At 52.8% G+C, this 19,315-nt stretch overlaps 1 protein-coding gene across 2 annotated transcripts in view; it reads left to right on the top strand.

The window, feature by feature from the left end:
• Positions 982-19,315, top strand: part of GPR68 (G protein-coupled receptor 68) — a 37,753-nt gene continuing 19,419 nt past the window's right edge. The window contains exon 1 of one of the 2 annotated variants that reach the window (XM_018066127.1): positions 982-1,472. The gene's annotated coding sequence lies outside the window, so the exon portion shown is untranslated. Of the gene's footprint in view, positions 1,473-11,348; positions 11,509-19,315 lie in introns of those variants that run through there. The other variant, XM_018066128.1, reaches the window with a different exon arrangement.

Below are 19,315 nucleotides of genomic sequence, written 5' to 3'. Positions count from 1 at the left end.
ATAGTTGCTGAATGCTGGCCAAATTTCCTCAGTTTTTTTGTGCTGCTCACATTGTGATGGCTTACAGACATCGCACATTGGAAAAAAAAATAGAAATATAATCTACATACTATATTCATCCAAGATACACCTCTAAATTTAATCTGCACTCTTCACATTTTCCCTATCACTTTCTCAATCAAGTCTAGAGAGTCTAGACACTGCAGAAGACATAAATCAAGCCCTGATTGCTAACACTCGCCAATTTGTGGGGCGGAAATACTCTGGCCATGGCCAATTTCAAGCTGCAGCCATGGAGTTACTAACCAGAGAGGCGGAAGGAGACGTGCAGTGTACCCCGTAATGTATTGCCTCTATGCAGATGGAAACGGGTGCAAATAACCTGAAAAGCGCAGGTAACAAAGTAAACTGATTAAGAAGAGGCACATTTTGAGTGTTTACTACTATGGTTTTTAACATAAATTACTTGCAGATTTACATAAACTCATTTTTAATGATGGCCGTGTTTAACAACTGGCTTGGAAAATTCTGGGAAATTGACTAACCTGCTCTCACAAGTCAGTACAGGTTGGCTGCACCGCGCCACTGGGAGCACCGCCTTTAAGGGATGGGCTGAAAAGCCAAAGAGACAGAACAACTGAGAAGGGGCCAAGAAGGAGGGACATCCAAGAGCAGAGCAGCTGGTGCGCAGAGCTGAGCGTCCTGGCAGACGCAGGTGTGCGCAGTGTCCCTCCGCAGAAGGGCACACAGAGGCCACTCGGGTCAAGTCTGGAGGCTGCCTCCGGCTTCTCGTTTCTTCCATTCTCTCTTCTTGCCCTTCTCCATGGAGATAGGGCAGGAGGAGTGGGCCTGGGGAGGCTGACAGCATGGGGGACCCTCCATCTGTAAAGTGGGGCAGAGTGGGCAACAGAAAGTCGGGCAGGTAGCCTGGGGTGGGGAGTGGGGGAAAGGAAGGGGCCTGGCAGGGGCCAGGGAAGAGGTGGGGGTCGGGGCAGGGCTCAGAAATGCCCTCCCCTTCCCAAGCTCGGGCTTTGGGGCCCAGCCAACCGAGGTCAAGTTCACCAAGTCACACGACACACGCATGCTGAGCTCTGACAGGAGCAAACGGGCCACCTGCTCCCCACAGCCCCTCCCCGCAAGAGCCCCGAAATGAGCAGGTGGAGAAGAAGCCCCGGGGCCCCTCCGCGTTCCCCACGGGAGAGCCATGGCCCTGAGGAGCCCTCCTGGAAGCCGCACCCTGCCCCGGCCGCCGCGAGCCTCCGCCCCCTCCTCCGCCTCCAGGTGGCGGCGCGGCGCGCGGGCGAGCGGGAGCCGGAGCCCGAGCGCAGGGCCGCCGCACCACGCCCCCGCCGGACCCGGGTCCCGCCGCCGCCGCAGCCGCGCGGCAGTCCTTTCCTCCCGCCCGCCCGCGTCGGGCCCAGCCGGGCGGGACAGACCCGCGGCCTGGCCTCCGGCGCCCGGACCCGAGAGAGGTGAGTGCGCCCGGATGGCTCGGGTGGGGCTGGGACAGCGGCTGCCGCCCGGCCAAGGGGACCACCGACCTTCACCAAGGCCGGTCCCCCACCCCCCACTCCCCGCCGCCCACCTGGAAAGAAATGCAAAATCCAGTCTCCGACAAAGGCCTGGGGGCTGAGGAGGGGGGCCGCCGGAGGCGTAGAGAGAGGAGAAAGGCCAGGAGGGAAGTCCTAATCATTCCAGGGTCCAAATTGATAGTGCTTTCGGGGTCCGGGGTCCAGGGTCCTACCGCCCAGAGGGCGTGCCGCGAGGGTGGCGTTTGGGGTGCTGCGGGCCAGAGGGGGTTGCCCTGCCCGGGGACCCTGGAGGCTGATCTCGAAGTCTAACACTGTCCAACTGCCCAGCTCCCTTGGGGCATGGCCCGACCCTGGGTAACTGCAGCTGAGAGGGAGCGGCCGGGAAGGGGATCGGTTTGAGCCCTGGGAGAGGAGTCCAAGGACCCAGTCCCAGGCTGGGCGCTTTCCTAAGAGGGAGGGGAGTAGGGGCCAACTTCTATCTAGTGACGCCTGCTGGTGCCTGGCTTCAGAGGCGTCATCTCCTGTAACTGTCTCAAATGATCCTCCATCTGTTCTAGTCCAGCACACTGGCTGTCTGCTAGGTGGTAGCCCCAGGTGGAGGGAGCTGGTTCCTGCCTAGACCACTCACACTGTAGCTGGGGAGACAGACTCAAGAAGTGACTGGTGGGAGGTACACCTTGCTTCTCCTTCTTGCCCCAGATGGCTAAGCTAACTAAGGGACACCTGTCCCCGACAATACACCCCTGGAATGATTAGAAACCACCCCCCATCCCCACCATCAATACTCAAAGGGCCCCTTCTGTATCCACAGCACCACGCATACCAGTCCCTGGGAAAACTCCCAAGATACCTCCTAGCCCCTCTTGCAGGCTTCAGCTTAGAATACACCTGTTCCAGGAAGGCTACCCTGACTGCCTCCTCTTGAACAAATCCTGCTCCTCCTGCCCATCACCCTCCAATCATAGCTGTTATCAGAGTACTGTAGTTGCTGTGTCAGTTTTCCCTTCTGAATCAGAGTTTCGAAAATTCAGCCTTTCAAGTTCCATGTTATTATATGCGTGATGTTTTCCCTTTGAACTTCTTTTTTCCTAGTCGTAGCATGCAGGATCTTTAGTTGCGGCATGCGAACTCTGAGTGGCGCCTTTTGGGATCTAGTTCCCTGACCAGGAACCTAACCCGGGCCCCCTGCACTGGGAGTGTGGTGTCTTAGCCACTGGACCACCAGGGAAGTCCCTTATGCTGTTTTCCTTTGAGTAGTTTACTCTGGAGACTGGGTTACTGCAGAACCTCTATTCAGAGTAATAGAAACTTGAAACTTGCCATTTCTATTTTCAGATCTCCCCTGTGCTCCTCCACAGTTCCTTGGGCAGAGTCCATCACTTTTTTGTTACCTTGGGTCCAAATCCTGATACCTCAGAATAACGCCTAGGGTCCGCAACTGGTCCCCAGCGGAGGACGAAGAGGATCTAAGAACCCACATTCTAGAGGGAGGACAGCCTCCCCCCCTTCTCCAGTCCTCCAGGGCCTGGCTCCCTCAGTGCCTTGGGGACAGGAGAGAGAGGGACAGGCGTCTGTGTCCCATGATGCAGCCTGCCACCCGAGGTCCCCTTGCCCTTGGTCATCTCTTCTCACTGGCCAGCCTGCGCTGGCCCTGCTGCCCCATCAGGGGACAAGACTAGAGTTCTTCAGAGGTGCACTGGGGCCTCCCTGCTGGCCAGATCCCTGATGTGGGAGCCTCGGCTGCAGCACCATCTCCTCCATGGCTCCTGGCTCCCACCCTGCTGTCAGACAGTTCTCCTGGGAGATGTCAGCTCCTTTCCTCCTCTTCCACTCAGCCACACAACCTTGCATGACTATTGGAGGGCGTTAGGCCACTCACTGTCCACTGGGCCGCCTCTTGTCTCTCTCCAGGTTTCTTCTCTTCCTGTCCCAAAAGGCACCCTGAGCAGATTAGGGTGTCCCCTGCCAGAGCAGACCACGTCCCCTGGGCTCCTCTCCCTGTGGCAGCCCCACCCCCAGCTCTAGGAGACTTTTGGAGAATCTCACAGCCAATCACTGCTCACCTCTGATCCCAGTTCCTTCTCTGCCCTCCCCAGTACTGACTGTGCGAGTGTTAGGGGTGGGGATTAGGATGGGGAGGTTCTGAAGGAGGATCAGATCCATCGCTGAGGGACAGTTAGTGCCTCTTTGTCCTCAACTGGACCCCAGTGGTCAACTCCAGGGCAAGAGAAAGAACCCTCAACTCACGGTTCTATTATATTGTTAATACTATTATCCCCCTGCGTTGGGAGTGCAGAGTCTTAGCCACTAGACCACCAGGGAAATTATACTTTACATTTAAGAAAAATTTAATAGAAGTTGTATTCTCCCAGAAGTGGAAAATCAGTGCCCCTGGCCACAAAAGGAAGGTAATTATATAAAAAACAGTGGTATTAAACTTGAATTAGCACCTGTTACCTGCAGAATACACCTGAGGCTAACTCTCTAGGTTAGAAAGGGAGATTGTTGTTGCTGTTTAGTCGCTCAGCCGTGTCCGACTCTTTGGACCCATGGATTGTAGCCCTCCAGGCTCCTCTATCCATGGGATTCCCCAGGCAATGCTGGAGTGGGTTGCCATGTCCTTCTCCAGGGGATCCTCCTGACCAGGGATCAAACCCACATCTCCTGTATGGGCAGGCGGATTCTTCACCACTGAGCCACGTGGGAAGCTTAGCAAGAATTAAAGTGGTGTTTGAGACATAATGGCACCCACCTGAGGCTTTCTCCTTCGTGTAATAAAATGGATTAGGATAGAATTGGACTGGGAATAGCAATCTTTACATGGCTAGATTCCTCTCAGTCAGCACCTGCCGAGTGCAGGGTATCACACAGAGCCCAAAGATATGCTCCCTTTACAAGGCAGTCTTCTGCTGTAAGGCTTGCCATGTTTTATCGCAATGGCATATTGGCCTCCACCAGGTCTGTCTGACTCATCCCACTATCCAGGTACCCCCCACAGGGCCAGGAGCACAAGCGGTGAATGAACAGATGAATGAATAATGAATGAATAAGTAGGCTGACCTCTTTGACTTTGATCCCACTGGGCTGCTTCCAGCCTTGCCTTGCCTTTCTCTTCCTCCTATCAAACTCAGCATGCTGTATCCTTCAAGGCCCTGCTGAGGGCTCTGCTTCCCCAGGAGGCAATCCTGCCTCTTAGTAGTCCATCCCTGGCAGTGCCTATGCCCAGGGGAAGTTCATTTCCAGAGTCCAGTGTGTCCCCGCATGTCCTAAAGGCGAGAAGAAGGGGGTGATGCCACAGGTGCTCAATAACTACCACAGCATGACTCCACATGGTGCCTCCTTCAAGGATGCAGCTGCCCCGGCGGCTGTAAGACTTCTCCATTGCTGCTGTAACAAACTAACCACAAGCTCAGTGACGTCCAACAACACGAGCTGATTATCTTAACAACTCCAGAAATCAGAAATGGGATTCATGGCTGAGTTCCATTGTGGAGGCTATAGGAGAAAATCCATTCCATCGCCCTTTTCACCTTCTAGAAGTGGCCTGCATTTCCCGGCTCTTGGCCAGCTCTCATCCTCAAAGCCAACAACAGCTGGTCCAGTCTCTCCCACCCCACACCACTCTGACATTCTCCCTGTTTTTCTTCCATCTTTCACCCTTGTGATTGCATTGGGCTCACCCAGATAGCCTCGAATAACCTCCCCATCTCCAGATCCTTAACTTTATCACGTCTGCATGGCCCCCTTCCCCATGTAAGGCAACAGATTTATAGGTTCTGAGGATTAGGACTTGGGCATCCTCGAAAGAGGCCCTTATTCTGGCTACTACAACAGCTGTCCCCTGGTAGGCAGAGGACACAGCGGTTGGTGGTATATTACCAATAGCTGACATTTGCCGAGCATTTAAGCTTGGCCAGGAGCTGTTTAGAGCACATCACCCAATATTCTGTGAGGAAGATGCCATTCTTATCCACCTTATTTCATGGATGAAGCCCTAAGAGGTTAAATAACTTGGCAAGAGGCTGAGCTGGGGTTTGAACTCAGGCTGTCTGGCTCCAGGAAGCATCTCCTAATTTTGAGGCTACCTTCTCTGGCACCGTGATCAACCCAGGAGACGAGTCGACAGCCTGGGAGCAGCCCAGGCTGCTGGGTCTGAAGCCCAACACTGAGAATTTTCACCAAGATTTTCTGGGTGAGACACCACAGACTATAAATTCTTTGCCAGTTCTCTCTCATTTCAGCCCTTTCTCCCCAACCTAACACCCCTCATCAGAGGCACCTAAGCTTATCCAGGGAAGTTGAAGTACACTCCCAAGGGTTCCTTTTAGGGACTCCAGACAGGTAAGTCTGGAAGAGTTTGTGGAACCTGAACCGGAGGGGCACACTTAAGCCTTCTACAGGCACTGGATAAGAGGGTGTCCTAACATTTATTGAGCACCCACTAAAGGTAAGCATGGTTGCAAAGGATTTTTTCTTATTAACTCATTTAATAGAACAACTCTGTGAGGTAGTGTTATTATCCCCATTTCACAGCTGAGGAAACAGGCACAGAAAGGTCATGTCAGTTTCTGAGGTCACACGGCCAGTGTGAAGAGCCAGGATTTTACCCATTCTCCATGAGCAAGAAGCTGGGCAACCCCAGCCTGCCCTGTCTCACCCCGCTTCAGTCAGCCGAGTCCTCTCTTCTGCCGTCTCAGTGTAACCTGCTCCCTTTGCACCTGTGAGGCTAGGCTCCCACTTCCTAGGTCAACCAGATTTCTTGAGAGCACCATTATATTTCATTCTTACAACAACCTTCATTATTAACCCCATTATAAAGAAGAAATGGAACCTCTGGGAGGCTGAGTAACTTGCCAGAGCTCTAACAACCAGAGCACAACAGATTTAGGATTTGAACCCAGACATTCAGATGCTCCCAACTCAGCCTGAGCAAGCCCAGCCTGCAGGCCTCCTCCAGGAGTCCACAGCCTTGCCGGGAGGGTGACACGGGTTCCCCGGCTCTCCAGATGTGTGTGCTAATGCTCCAACTGGACGTGAGCTCAGAGTTTCCTCCCTTCGGGTGTCCAGGTTAGTCACACTCTGAGTGCCCACAGACGATCTGAGTGGGAGCAGAGGCAACACTGTGGCGTTAATCAGGCTGGTCGACTGATTAATCAACTCAGGTCTGAGCCTCCTGGAGTGTGGGTGATGCCAGGAAAGATCATTTTCAGACAAACCAGCCCCTTGTTGCCTGAAACCGTCCTGGAAGTTGCTGGATTCTGCAGTGACGAGTATTTCTCGAAAGGAAAGTTGCCCACCTTAAGGAGGAGCTAGGAAGCTCCCAGCAACAGGAAGCACAGGGCAAGGGAGTCTGCAAGAGGAGGCCTGGGGCGGAGATGAGCCGGTGTCGGAGCCAAGTGAGGAAGTTAGGGACTCAGTCCCGTCATCTGGGGGATAAAGAGAGATCTCCTCTGAGGCTGGCCAGCTGTGCTAATTGGAAGAAGGAACTGGAAAAACGGTATAGTTTTTTTTTTTTTTTTTAAGTAAATAGTCTGTACACATTCCGAAATAGGCACACATCCTTCCATTAGCGTGAGCTCACCATGACGACACATCTAGAAACCCGCATCCAGACCAGCCAGGGTCTTGGCAGAAGGAAGAAGCCACTCTGGCGGGGTGGCTGGGGAGAGGGTGATGCAGGGACGGTTTTCAAGGGATTGGGGAGTGTTAAGGGAACCAAAGCAGGATGGTGCAGCACCCCAAGACTAGCATCTCTGGGGAGCTGTTACTGTTACTGTCCCCAGACCTGGAGGAGGAAGGGGGTGAACAGCGCAGGAGAGAGACTCCAACAGGAGCTGATGACTGCAGTAAAGAGGGGGTGGCCAGTCTGAAGTGACCCTGACTCCCCTGATCCCAGTCTCCGGTGACCCTCTGACCCCAGTAAATGCTTCCGCTTGCCCAGCCCAACAGAGAAGCCAGAGAGTGAGGGAACCCTGTGATATAATCAGTAGAGTAGGATGGAGAAGGGTGAAGAATGGATCTGCACGGGCCAATAAAAAGTCCTCCATCCACTGCCAGCCTGAGGCGACCAGCTCTTCCATGCTTGCCATCAGCTGCCATTTCTGAGCCCCTGCTACATGCCTCCTTGGGCTTGACACCGGAAAACCCCAGTGCCAAGACCAAAAACCTACGACAGACGGGAAAAGAAGCCATGGACATAATCGTTACTCGCGCCAGCTATGGGGGAATTCTGACCACGTCTCTGGAGCCCAGCCCAATGGGGGAGAGGATTTCTGTGGGCAAGAAAGACAGTTATTAGCACAGCATCTCAAATCAGCATTCCAAGAGCATGGGCCATAATTTACCATTCTCTAGGTCCCCAAAGGTTCTGAAAAACAACACATGCCTCATTTTAACTAAATGGGCTCTTTGTTGTTTATATATTCCCAATGCCAGATTTTGTTTACAAATTCTGCTGACCCTGCCAAGGTCTGGACATCTTGACACCAAGAAACGCAGTAAAGTCTAGCCAAAAGCCACTGACTCTGCAGGCGGTGCAATGAATCTCTTTGCTTCTCCAAACCTAGCATTTTCTCAGGGAGAGCCAGAGGTGCCCATCCCCCTATTCCACAGGCCTATTCTAGATCTTTTAGTAAGCGGTGTAGGTACCATGAAGGCTTCCCTTGGTGGCTCAGCGGTAAAGAATCTGCCTACCAGTGCAGCAGAGGCAGATTTGATCCCTGGGTTGGGAAGATCCCCAGAAGAAGGCAGTGGCAACCCACTCCATTACTCTTGCCTGGGAAAACTTTTATGGACAGAGGAGCCTGGCAGGCTATAGTCCATGGGGTTACAAAGAGTCAGACACGACTGAGCGACTAAACACAACGACATAGGTGCCGGGCTGTTCTGTCACACTAAAAAATGAAATGTGAGTTGAAATGGAGTTTGTTTTAATTGAAGACTGTGAAAGGTTCCAGATATGTCTGGACATCTGTAAACAGAGACTGTAGGCTAGAAAAAGAGAAGCAGGGAGACAGGATCACCGAGTACTGCCATACGGCCCCACTCCAGAGGCCCCCACCTGATAGATTACAGTGTGTTCCCACCCCTGGAAATGGGCAATATGGCAGCCCTGGCAGGATTCTCTTTGCAATAAACTTTCTACATCACCAGCACTGTACCCCTGAGAGTCAGAACCCTGGACCTAGCAACTGATGATGGGCTTTAAACCCTGCTTCTATCCAGGAGGGATAGGATGAGGCATAATGTAATTGCTGCGGGAAGCAGCTTCACAGCCAGGCTCAGACACCCAGAACTGAGTGGCCTTAGGCAATTCACTGAAACTCAGTTTCCTGATCTGCAAAAGGCAGAGAATAAAACCACAGTATTCAAAGGGTAAGAACCAAGAGGGTATTTGGAATGGACCATAACAACAGCTATATATAAGAGGGTATTTGGAGTGAACAACAATAACACCTAACATCTACTGAACCCTAGTATGTGCCTGGTACTGAGCTAAGGGCTTGATTTAACTCATGCAATCACCTCAACCTCCTTTTGAAGCTGCGTCCCCATTTCACACACCAGGAACCCAGTACAGAGGAGTCCAAGGATCTGTCCGAGGTCACCCTACTAACAGGTGCAGAGACAGAATTCACACTCTGGAATTCAGGCACTCTGGCTCTCCAAGCCAAACTCTTAACAACCACTTTCAGTATGGCAATCTTTAAAAAAGTTTATCTGTGCATTTTTGTGGCATGAGTAGTTAATCCAGACGACTCCATTTGTGAAGATTTCACAAGAAGGAGGAATTTCAAAATGAGGACCAGCAGAAGAGCCTGCTGGGCATGTGCCCAACAGGAAAAGCAAAATGCCTGCCTCTCCCTGCTCCCCTGCCAGGGTATCTTCTGCCCTCCTGCCCACAGTTCATTTCCTTCCAGGGCCTCACCTAGCAGCTCAGTTACAAAGTGTGGAACTTTGAGCCCCCAGAACAGTTAGCAGAAGGTGAGCCATCAGTCTGCCTCTATCCCTCCTCTGCCTGCACTCCAACTGCCCGCCATCCCTAAACCCCAACCATCCATCTGACCACCAACCACACGAGCTTCTATGGACTCCTGCAGCAACCAGTCCCAGACACTCGGTTCACAAACAGAAACAGAGTGCCCTGCTCTCAGCCAGGTACAGGGCAGGGAATGAGGGTCCTGCAGAGAGATGGCTGTGGGCCAGTGACCCCAATGGGAAGTGCAAGGGATGCTGGGAAGGGAGCCAAGTGAGCAGGGAGAGGGACTCAGCACAAATTGCCTGGGACAGCCAAGCAGACCTGATAGGGCAGGTGAATTTCCGGTCTTAAAACTGGGGCAAGAGTCCAGGAGAGGGCAGGAGGTCTTCCGAGCAGACAAGGACACAGGAGGTAAGGTACGCAGATGTGAAAGAGCAGAAGATGCTGAGGGGCCAGCAAAGGGTGGCTTGGGATAGGATGCAGGTGGTGATGAGGGCTCTGGACCCACCTGCCTAGGTTTGGATTTCATTGCCTCTACTTAAAAAATCAGAAACATTATTTTGTCAACAAAAGTCAGTCTAGTCAAAGCTATGGTTTTTCCAGTAGTCATGTATGGATGTGAGAGTTGGACCATACAGAAAGCTGAGTGCCGAAGAATTGATGCTTTTGAACTGTGGTGTTGGAGAAGACTCTTGAGAGTCCCTTGGACTGCAAGGACATCAAACCAGTCAATCCTAAAGGAAATCAGCCCTGAATATTCATTGGAAGGACTGATGCTGAAGCTCCAATACTATAGCCACCTGAGGTGAAGAGCTGACTCATTGGAAAAGACCCTGATGCTGGGCAAGATTGAAGGCAGGAGGAGAAGGGGATGACAGAGGATGAGATGGTTGGATGGTACCACCGACTCAATGGACATGAGTTTGAGCAAGCTCTGGGAGTTGGTGATGGACAGGGAAGCCTGGCGTGCTGCAGTCCATGGAGTCACAAAGAGTTGGGGACACGACTAAGTGACTGAACTGACTGAGTGACCTTTGGCAGGTTAGTTGACCTCTCTGTGCCTCATTCCCCCATGCATAAAATGGGGATAATAAGAACAAATAAGAGTGTCTATCTCATAGAGCAGCGAGAATCAAATGAGTTCATCCATTTAAGTACTTACAGCAGTGCTTGGCACCCAGTAAGTATTAATACTCAAAAGCCCAGAGTTATGACTATTAATGTTTTTGTCTGGGAGCTTGTGGGGCAAAGGGCCCTGAAACCTCCTTGCATTCTCAGCAAAACCAGTAGGAGGTCCTCTGAGCTGTCCCTGGCACCCCCTCCTGCAGGCACACTCAGGCGGTCTAAGGCACCAGTGTAGGGATCCACCAGACAGCAAACCTAAGGGCAGACCCCTCCAACCCTTCGACCCTTCTGTCTGGGCCTCATTTCTGAGGTCCCTGCGCGGTGGAGAGAGGCCTTGACAGCCAGGAGACCCTGAATCTACTGAATGCCTTCTGATGTCATGGTGCTGGGGACACAGAGGTGAACAGCACAAAAGGTTGTTTCGGGAACTCTCCTTACCTAGGGCTTCCTGGTGTGGCTGGAGAAGGACCCTGGAGCTTTTACAGCCGGGCCCAGGGTGGGTAAGCCCCCCGGTGGCGGCTCGGGAGTCTGTCCCCAGTGAGGGTGGGAGAGAGCTGAGCCTCCAGGACGAGTCTGCGCGACCGACCGCGGCTCTTGCCGGCCGGCGCCAAGCCTGTGGTCGCAGAGAAAGGCAGGGAGCTGGGGCGAGGCTGGGTGTGCCCGACGGGGGCGGGAGGAGGGGCTGGGGGAGGGGAGATCGGGGCACGCTGTGGCTCCAAATTCGAGGAGGAGGAGAGTCTGGCCGGGAAGCGGGCCGCCGGCTTCCCGCGACCACCCCCCATCAGCAGCCCCCGACGCAGTGTCCACCCCGCTGGCCGCGCGCCGGCTGTAAGAGGGACGCGGATGACTGCTCCCCGGCCTCTCGCAGCGCAGGTACGTGCCCCCATCCCAGGAGCCCTTCCTCTCGCCGCCACCGCGGTGGGGTCACCGGCTCGCGTGCGGGCAGCAGCCGCCCCGGGTTCCGGCATCCAGCGCCGCGCCGCCCCCCGCGCGGCCCGCAATCGCGCGGAGAGGGTGGGGGGCAACCGGGCCCCACCTGCGCGCGGGGAGGCCAAGAGCGGGGGCCCGGCGGGTGCGTGACGGCGGCGGGCCGGCGCGGCAGCTGCGAGGCTGCCCGGCAGGATGTCTCCGCCTGCGGTTGCCGCCACCCCCTGGGCTAGCTCCGTGGCCACCTGGTAATTACTGCCCTCCCCGGCCGCCTCCCCGCTCCCCCCCGAGGAAAAAAAAAAAAAAAAAGACAGCTAACCCTTCTCCTCCTAGAGCTGGAAGGCACAGGTGATCCACAAAGGCTTTCCTTGCCTTGCCCCGAATCTACGAGCGGTTCCTCTCCCGCGATGGGCAGCTCCATCAAGCATGCTGCTAAGTCGCTTCAGTCGTGTCCGACTCTGTGCGACCCCATAGACGGCAGCCCACCAGGCTCCCCCGTCCCTGGGATTCTCCAGGCAAGAACGCTGGACTGGGTTGCCATTTCCTTCTCCAGTGCATGAAAGTGAAAAGTGAAAATGAAGTCGCTCAGTCTTGTCCAACTCTTAGCGACCCCATGGACTGCAGCCTACCAGGCTCCTCTGGCCATGGGATTTTCCAGGCAAGAGTACTGGAGTAGGGTGCCATTGCCTTCTCCATCAAGCATAGGGCGGGATTACAGGGGCCAGAATAAGCCCCCCTGCCACCGAGGGAGGGGAAAACCTGCCCGCGATTGGCCGAATAAAAGCCAAGTGGGGGTGGCTGGTTGGCCTGGACCGCGGTCTGCGATGTAGCCGGCCCAGTTATCCTGGAGCTGGAGAACGGCGCAGCCCGCGGGAAGGCTCTTTGGGGTTTAGCAGTGGACCGAGGAAAGAGCACTGACTTGGAGCCAGAGGCTGTGTGGCTTTGGGAAGGTCACTTGCTGTCGCTGGGCCTCTGTAAACTGGAGATGACTACTAGCTGCCACTTCACAGAAGGGTTGTGAGGATAAAGATATGGGAATGGTTTGAAATTCTGCAACGCTGAGATGATATGGTTAGGGTTTGGCTTCACCCCTGACGCCCACCAATGCACATGAGTTTCCAAAGAAGGAAGGAGGGAAGAGAATTCATGAGCCTAACAGAGGAAGCAGGGCTGGAGCAGTGTGGATGCTTTAGACTGTACAGATGAGAATATCTGCCCACAAGAGCCTAGATTCAGAACGAGACATTGTGAGTTCAAATCTGGAGTCTTCCACTTAGAGCTGTTACCTTGGACAAGTCACATACCCTCCTTTTAAGCCTCAGTAGCACCATCTGTGAAATGGGTATGATAATAAAGTATACTTCCTAGAGCATGAGATCATGTAGGTAAGGATCCTGCCTTGAAAGCTTCGCTGCTGCTGCTAAGTTGCTTCAGTCGTGTCCGACTCTGTGAGACCCCAAAGACGGCAGCCCACCAGGCTCCCCTGTCCCTGGGATTCTCCAGGCAAGAACACTGGAGTGGGTTGCCATTTCCTTCTCCAATGCATGAATCTGAAAAGTGAAAGTGAAGTTGCTCAGTCGTGTGTGACTCTTAGCGACCCCATGGACTGCAGCCTACCAGGCTCCTCCACCCATGGGATTTGCCAGCCAAGAGTACTGGAGTGGGGTGCCATTGCCTTCTTGCAGTCCTCCCTAAATGTTAGCTCTGAGTATTCTTCTTCTCCTCCTTTTAAAATATTTATTTATTTGGCTGCATCAGGCCTTCGTTGTGGCACTTGAGATCTCCCTTGGGGCATGCAGGTTTCTCTCTGGTTGTAGTGCGTGGACTCTAGCATGCACAGGCTCCATAGTTGCCACATGTGGGATCTTAATTCCCTGACCAAGAGTCAAAACCATATTCCCTGCATTGATTGGAAGGTAGATTCTTAACCACGGGACCACTAGGAAGTATTCTTGTTTACTGTGAGTATTCTTGTTATTACTATTATATTGCACCCTTCTGGGTACAGCACACGCTGTAGAGAAAGAAGACTCATCTAACAGCAAATAAAGAGGGGAAGACAGTTTCATCCCTCTTGTCAGGCTGGTCTCAAACAAGATGCCTTAGCTCTCTGAGCCTGTGTTGTTCAGTCTCTCAGTCGTGTCTGACTCTTTGCAACCCCATGCACAGCAGCACACCAGGCTTCCCTGCCCTTCACCATCTCCCACAGCTCACTCAAACTCATGCCCATCGAGTCCGTGATGCCATCCAACCATCTCATCCTCTGTCGTCCCCTTCTCCTCCTGTCCTAAGTCTTTTGCAGCATCAGGGTCTTTTCACCTCCGTCTTTCCCTGAGTCAGCTCTTTGCATCAGGTGGCCAAACTATTGGAGCTTCAGCTTCAGCATCAGTCCTTCCAGTGAATATTCAGGGTTGATTTCCTTTAGGATTGACTGGTTTGATCTCCTTGCTCTCCAAGGGACACTCAAGAGTCTTCTCCAGCCCCACAGTTCAAAAGCATCAGTTTTTCCTCAGCCTTCTTTATGGTACAACTCTCACATCCATACATGACTACTGGAAAAACCATAGCTTGGACTATAGGACCTTTGTCAGCAAACTGAGCCTTAGTATCTAATGGGGAAAATGGAGATTATTACGCCCACCTCACACACTGTGAAAAGCCCTTTCATGATTTTCAGGGAAAAAAAAAAAAAGATGTGTTCCATTTATCTTTTGTTACATCAAAAACCACTTCAAAAGATAGTGGCTTAAAATAACTCGCCTGTTTTGCTCACGAATCTGCAATTTGGTCACAGCTTGGTGGGTATAGCTTATCTCTACTCCTTGCATTATCAGCTAAGATGGCCCAGCTAGGGATAGGGGGTCTTCTTCCAAAAATCACACACTTGTATGGAAAGCCAGTTGATCCTGGCTGTCAGCTGGGTCTGTCGCCCAGGGTCTAGGCTCCTCTCAGTGGGCCTCTCTGAGGCTACTTGGGCTTTCTCACAGCATGGCACCTAGGTTTCAAGAGCTACTATCCCAAGAGACAGGAAGAGGGAGCCCCCAGTCTCTTTAGACTTGGACTCAGAAGCTGATACAGTGTGGCTTCTGGATCATTTTATTGGTCACTAGTCACAGAGCCCACCTAGATTCAAGGGGAGGGGACTGACATCTCTCTCCATGAGAAGAATATCACATAATTTCTAACCATCTTGAGTCTACCACAACTTGAAAGTCTTTCCTTTGTTTTGTTGTTTTTTCTGAGTGCCATGGTGACAAATTAATTAATCTTTGCAGAAGACATAGGCTTCTCCTAGGAGAAGACCAGCAGGCATACAACCATCCATGACTGGGGCCTTATCCCAGAGGCCATCTGGTCAGGATCAGTTTCTCTGGATCTGATTCTGGGCTGAGGGAGCAGGCCTGCTGCACGGCAGCTTCTCTAGAGTCTGTTTCCCTGGACCCTCTGAGGCTTCAGTCATCAGCTCTACCAACCCCATGCCCTTAAAACAAGAGGAAGAAGCCAGAGAGAGAGTCATTTGAATTCAGAAAACTAGATTTTAGCAGGTGGCCCTGGCTGACTGTAATGAGCATCTTTGTAGCTCTTGCTCCCTGGAGAAGCCTGTTTCTCAAGAGGGTTGCTGCCTGGGTGTTTGGAGTGATTGTTGTCAGACATTATTAGGTTATTAATTGATGGGTTGGCGCACTCTGGGGCTAAAGGCAGGAAGCTGGTGGGAGAGGCAGGTGCAGGGAGGGTTGTCATGACAACCTTGTGGCCTGTGGTTTGTGCTCTGGCCTCAGAACTGGAAGGATGGCCCAGACAGCTCAGACCTTCTCAGACCACAAATTCTCCAAAGAGAGACCAGAGTCTGTCTTTCGGGTTGCTGTTGTAATGCATTTCACACACCAACCCACGCACACGCCCCAGGAGTCAAAACCAACCTTCTTCCTGCTGCCCCATCCCATATCCTGACTCCCTTCCCCAGTTTGCTAGCTCCTAACTTCAATTTCAGCCACGCTGGCCTTCCAAGAGGACTGCAGAAAGAAACGGAGTTTAGATTCATTTATTCATTCAAACGTTCAACACATTTTTGTTGTGCCTTTCGGACTTTCCTGGTGGCTCAGACAGTAAAGCATCTGCCTACAATGCAGAGACCTGGGTTCAACTGAAGATCCCCTGGAGAAGGAAATGGCGACCCACTCCGGTATTCTTGCCTGGAAAATCCCATGGACAGAGGAGCCTGGTAGGCTACAGACCATGGGGTCGCAAAGAGTCGGACACAACTGAGTGACTTCACTTTCTTTTCTTTCTTTTGGACTGAACCATCTTCTCTCTGACAGAAAACAAAATAGACCCAGCTCCTCCCTTCTCACGGAGCTTGCTGTCAGGAGGGAGAGGTGGGCATAAGACATAGTCATACAAATTCCCATGCACTGCCTGGGGAATTATTAAAATACAATTAATTCAGACCTTGACTTGAATCCCAGCGCTGCCCGTTTGCCAGACGGGTAATCCTGGGTCTCTTCGGTGGGATAATAATAATTTCATGGCAGGGTTGCTGTGTGGCATTGTCAAGGCTCCTTATGGAAGCACAGTGCCTTGCACGTTGTGATAAGCTCAAAGCACGTAACCGCCCACGCCAGTGCCCTCATGTCCATTTATCCTTCAGATCTCACCGGCCACCTTCTGTCTGTATGAGGAGCTCTGGTCCTAGCTCCCTGGCAGCCAGAGTGACCAAACACCCAGGCCTCTCCACTCCAAAAGGCAAGTCGGCCAGGGAGGGATGAAAAGAACCCCAGGGAGGCTCTGGCCAATGCCATGGGATGGGATGGGGAGGGAGGTCTGCTCATCTCGTGGGTGTCAGGGAGGGCTGTGTGGAGGAAGTGGCATTTGAGTCACCCTTAAAACAGTGGTTCTCAAATTGGTGTGTGTCAGGAAAACCCAAGGGAATTGCTCAAACTACAGCTTCTTGCGGAGAAGGCAATGGCACCCCACTCCAGTACTCTTGCCTGGAAAGTCCCATGGACAGAGGAGCCTGGTAGGCTACAGTCCATGGGATCGCTAAGAGTCGGACACGGCTGAGAGACTTCACGTTCACTTTCCACTTCCATGCATTGGAGAAGAAAATGGCAACCCACTCCAATATTCTTGCCTGGAGAATCCCAGGGATGGGGGAGCCTGGTGGGCTGCCGTCTCTGGGGTCGCACAGAGTCGGACACGACTGAAGTAACTTAGCAGCAGCAGCAGCACAGCTTCTTGGGGCGGTGTGGAGGGGCTTCCCTGGTGGCTCAGTGGTAAAGAACCTGCTTGCCAATGCAGTTGGGGAGGATCCCCTAGAGCAGGAAATGGCAACCCACTACAGTATTCTTGGCTGGGAAATCCCATGGACAGAGGAGCCTACTGGGCTGCAGTTCATGGGGTCACAAAGAGTCAGACGAGACTTAGTGGCATTTGTGAAGTGCTGCTTACAAGGCCTTAGATACAACACGGGGGTTGTGGTAGATAGAATAATGGCCCCCAAATGATGTCCAGTTGCTGGTCCCTGAAGCCTGTGAATATGTTACCTTACATGGCAAAAGGACATTAAGGCAGCAGGTGGAATTAAGGTTGCAAATCAGCTGACCTTCAAATAGGGAGATTGTCCTGGATTATCTAGGTGGGCCCAGTGCGATCACAGGGTCCTTAATAGGAAGAGGGGGCTGAGGGGGCAGAGAAGGAGATGTGAAGATGGGAGCAGAGGTCCGTGTGGTAAGATGTGAGATGCACTCAGCCTGCCACTGCTGGCTTTGAAAGCGGAAGGGGACACAGGCCAAAGGATGCCAGAAGCCTTTAGAAGCTGGAAAAGGCAAGGAAGTGGGTTTTCCCCATACCCTCCAGAAGAAAGGCAGGCCTGCTGACACTTTGATTTTAGCCCAGCAAAACCCCCTTTTTTTTTTTAACCACACCTCGCAATATGTGGGACCTTAGTTCCCCTGCATTTTCCAAGCACAGTCTTAACCACTGGACCACCAGGGAAGTCCCAACTTTTTTTATTTTTTGAATAATTTTATTTATGTCTGTTTGGCTGTGCTGGGTCTTCAGTTGCTGTGCAGGCCACTCTCTAGTTGTGGTGTGGGGGCTTCTTATTGCAGTAGCTTCTCTTGTTGCAGAGCATGGGGCTCCTGGGCTCCAGAGTTCAGTAGGTATGGTTCATGGGCTTAGTGGCTCAAAGGTATGTGAGATCCTCCCAGACTAGGGATCGAACTGATGTCTCCTGCTTTGGCAGGCAGATTCTTCACCACTGAGCCAACAGGGAAGCCCTTTTTATTTTTTTTTTAAGACCCACTTTGACCACCAGATAGTAAGAAATGAGTGTTGTCTTAAGCTAAGTTTGTGGTAATTTGTTTCAGCAGCAACAGGAAGCTAGTCTAGAGCCCTATCTTTGGAGTCAAACCACTCTGCATTTTGCCTGCTGTGTGACCCTGGGCAAGATGCTGGCCCCCTCTGAGTCTCAGTTGCCTTGCCTATTGAAGAGAGTTGAGGTGAAGCTTAAACGGGAGACATTTGGAAGGCACTCAGCACGTGCTCCCCAAATGGCACTTCCTGTGCTCCCTGATCCTGAGTTGCTCCCACCTCTTTCCCGACCCCATGAGGGAGGGCAGCAGAGCCAGGCACTACAGGAGGTTCTCTGCTGGTCCTTCTCTTGGTCCTTGAAGCCATCCTAATTGGTACCTGGCCACGTGGAACTTGCAGCAGTGCGAAGCCTTGCATCAGCTCCTCTGATGTCGGTGTGTGCTGCAGTGTGAGGCTGGGAAGGCCAAGACCAATTTTCAGTGCACAAGTCACCACCCCTGCAGTCAAACAGTAGACATCTCATGATAGACATTTCTTCCATTTTTCAGAGCCCTTGGGGAGCCTCCAAGACCTTTACCCCAACTAGCCCCAAATCAGTAGAGTACCTGCGGGGAACACGGTACACGCCGTGACAAGCATCCTACCAAGTTGGCCTGCCCATCCTTCACCCTCTCTAGGGAGACTCAGATGGAGAGGCAGTGGGAGCTCGAGGGAGTGGGGCCATCACCATCACCACCACCGCCACCATTCTATTCATCACTGCATCCTCACTGCCACTGACCTACTAAGTGCCAGGCACTTGCTGGACCTCATCTTTGATTCTCACAAGTGCCAGCTGGTCATCCAGGAACAGAGTTTCTCAAGGTCACATAGACAGTAGCAGCACGGGGACTTAACCTCCACAGTCTGGCCCAGAGTTTCTGTTCTTAACCGCTCCGTGTAACTGTCACGTGCTGGAGGAACTTGCATTCTGTCGCCAGCTCAGTGCCCACTCCAGAACCCTCCCTCTGATGACTCCCAGGCTGTCTGGACCTCTAGGGGGGCAGCAGTAGATGCCCAAAGGCCTTGTGGTCTGGGGCTCTGTTGCACTCTTGGTGACCTCTAGAGCAGCCCAGAAAAGTCCACCAGCCCTTCCAAGCCTCTAGGTTCATGAAGCAGGTGTTTATCCTGAGGACACAATAGGGATACCCAGGGTTTGGGTACCCCCTGGTGGGGATTGGGATACCATCTGGTGGCTCAGATGGTTAAGAATCCATCTGTAATGCAGGAAACCTGGGCTCGATCCCTGGCTTGGGAAGATCCCCTGGAGGAGGGCATGGCAACCCACTCCAGTATTCTTGCCTGGAGAATCCCCATGGACAGAGGAGCCTGCTGGGCTACAATCCATGGGGTCACAAAGAGTGAGCGACTAAGCACAGCACAGCACGGGGCTCATCCAAGT

Source organism: Capra hircus, chromosome 21 (genome assembly GCF_001704415.2).
Source record: "Capra hircus breed San Clemente chromosome 21, ASM170441v1, whole genome shotgun sequence".
Lineage (NCBI taxonomy): Eukaryota > Metazoa > Chordata > Mammalia > Artiodactyla > Bovidae > Capra > Capra hircus.
Note: the sequence above shows the minus strand (reverse complement) of the source record. Positions and strands in the feature narration are given on the sequence as shown.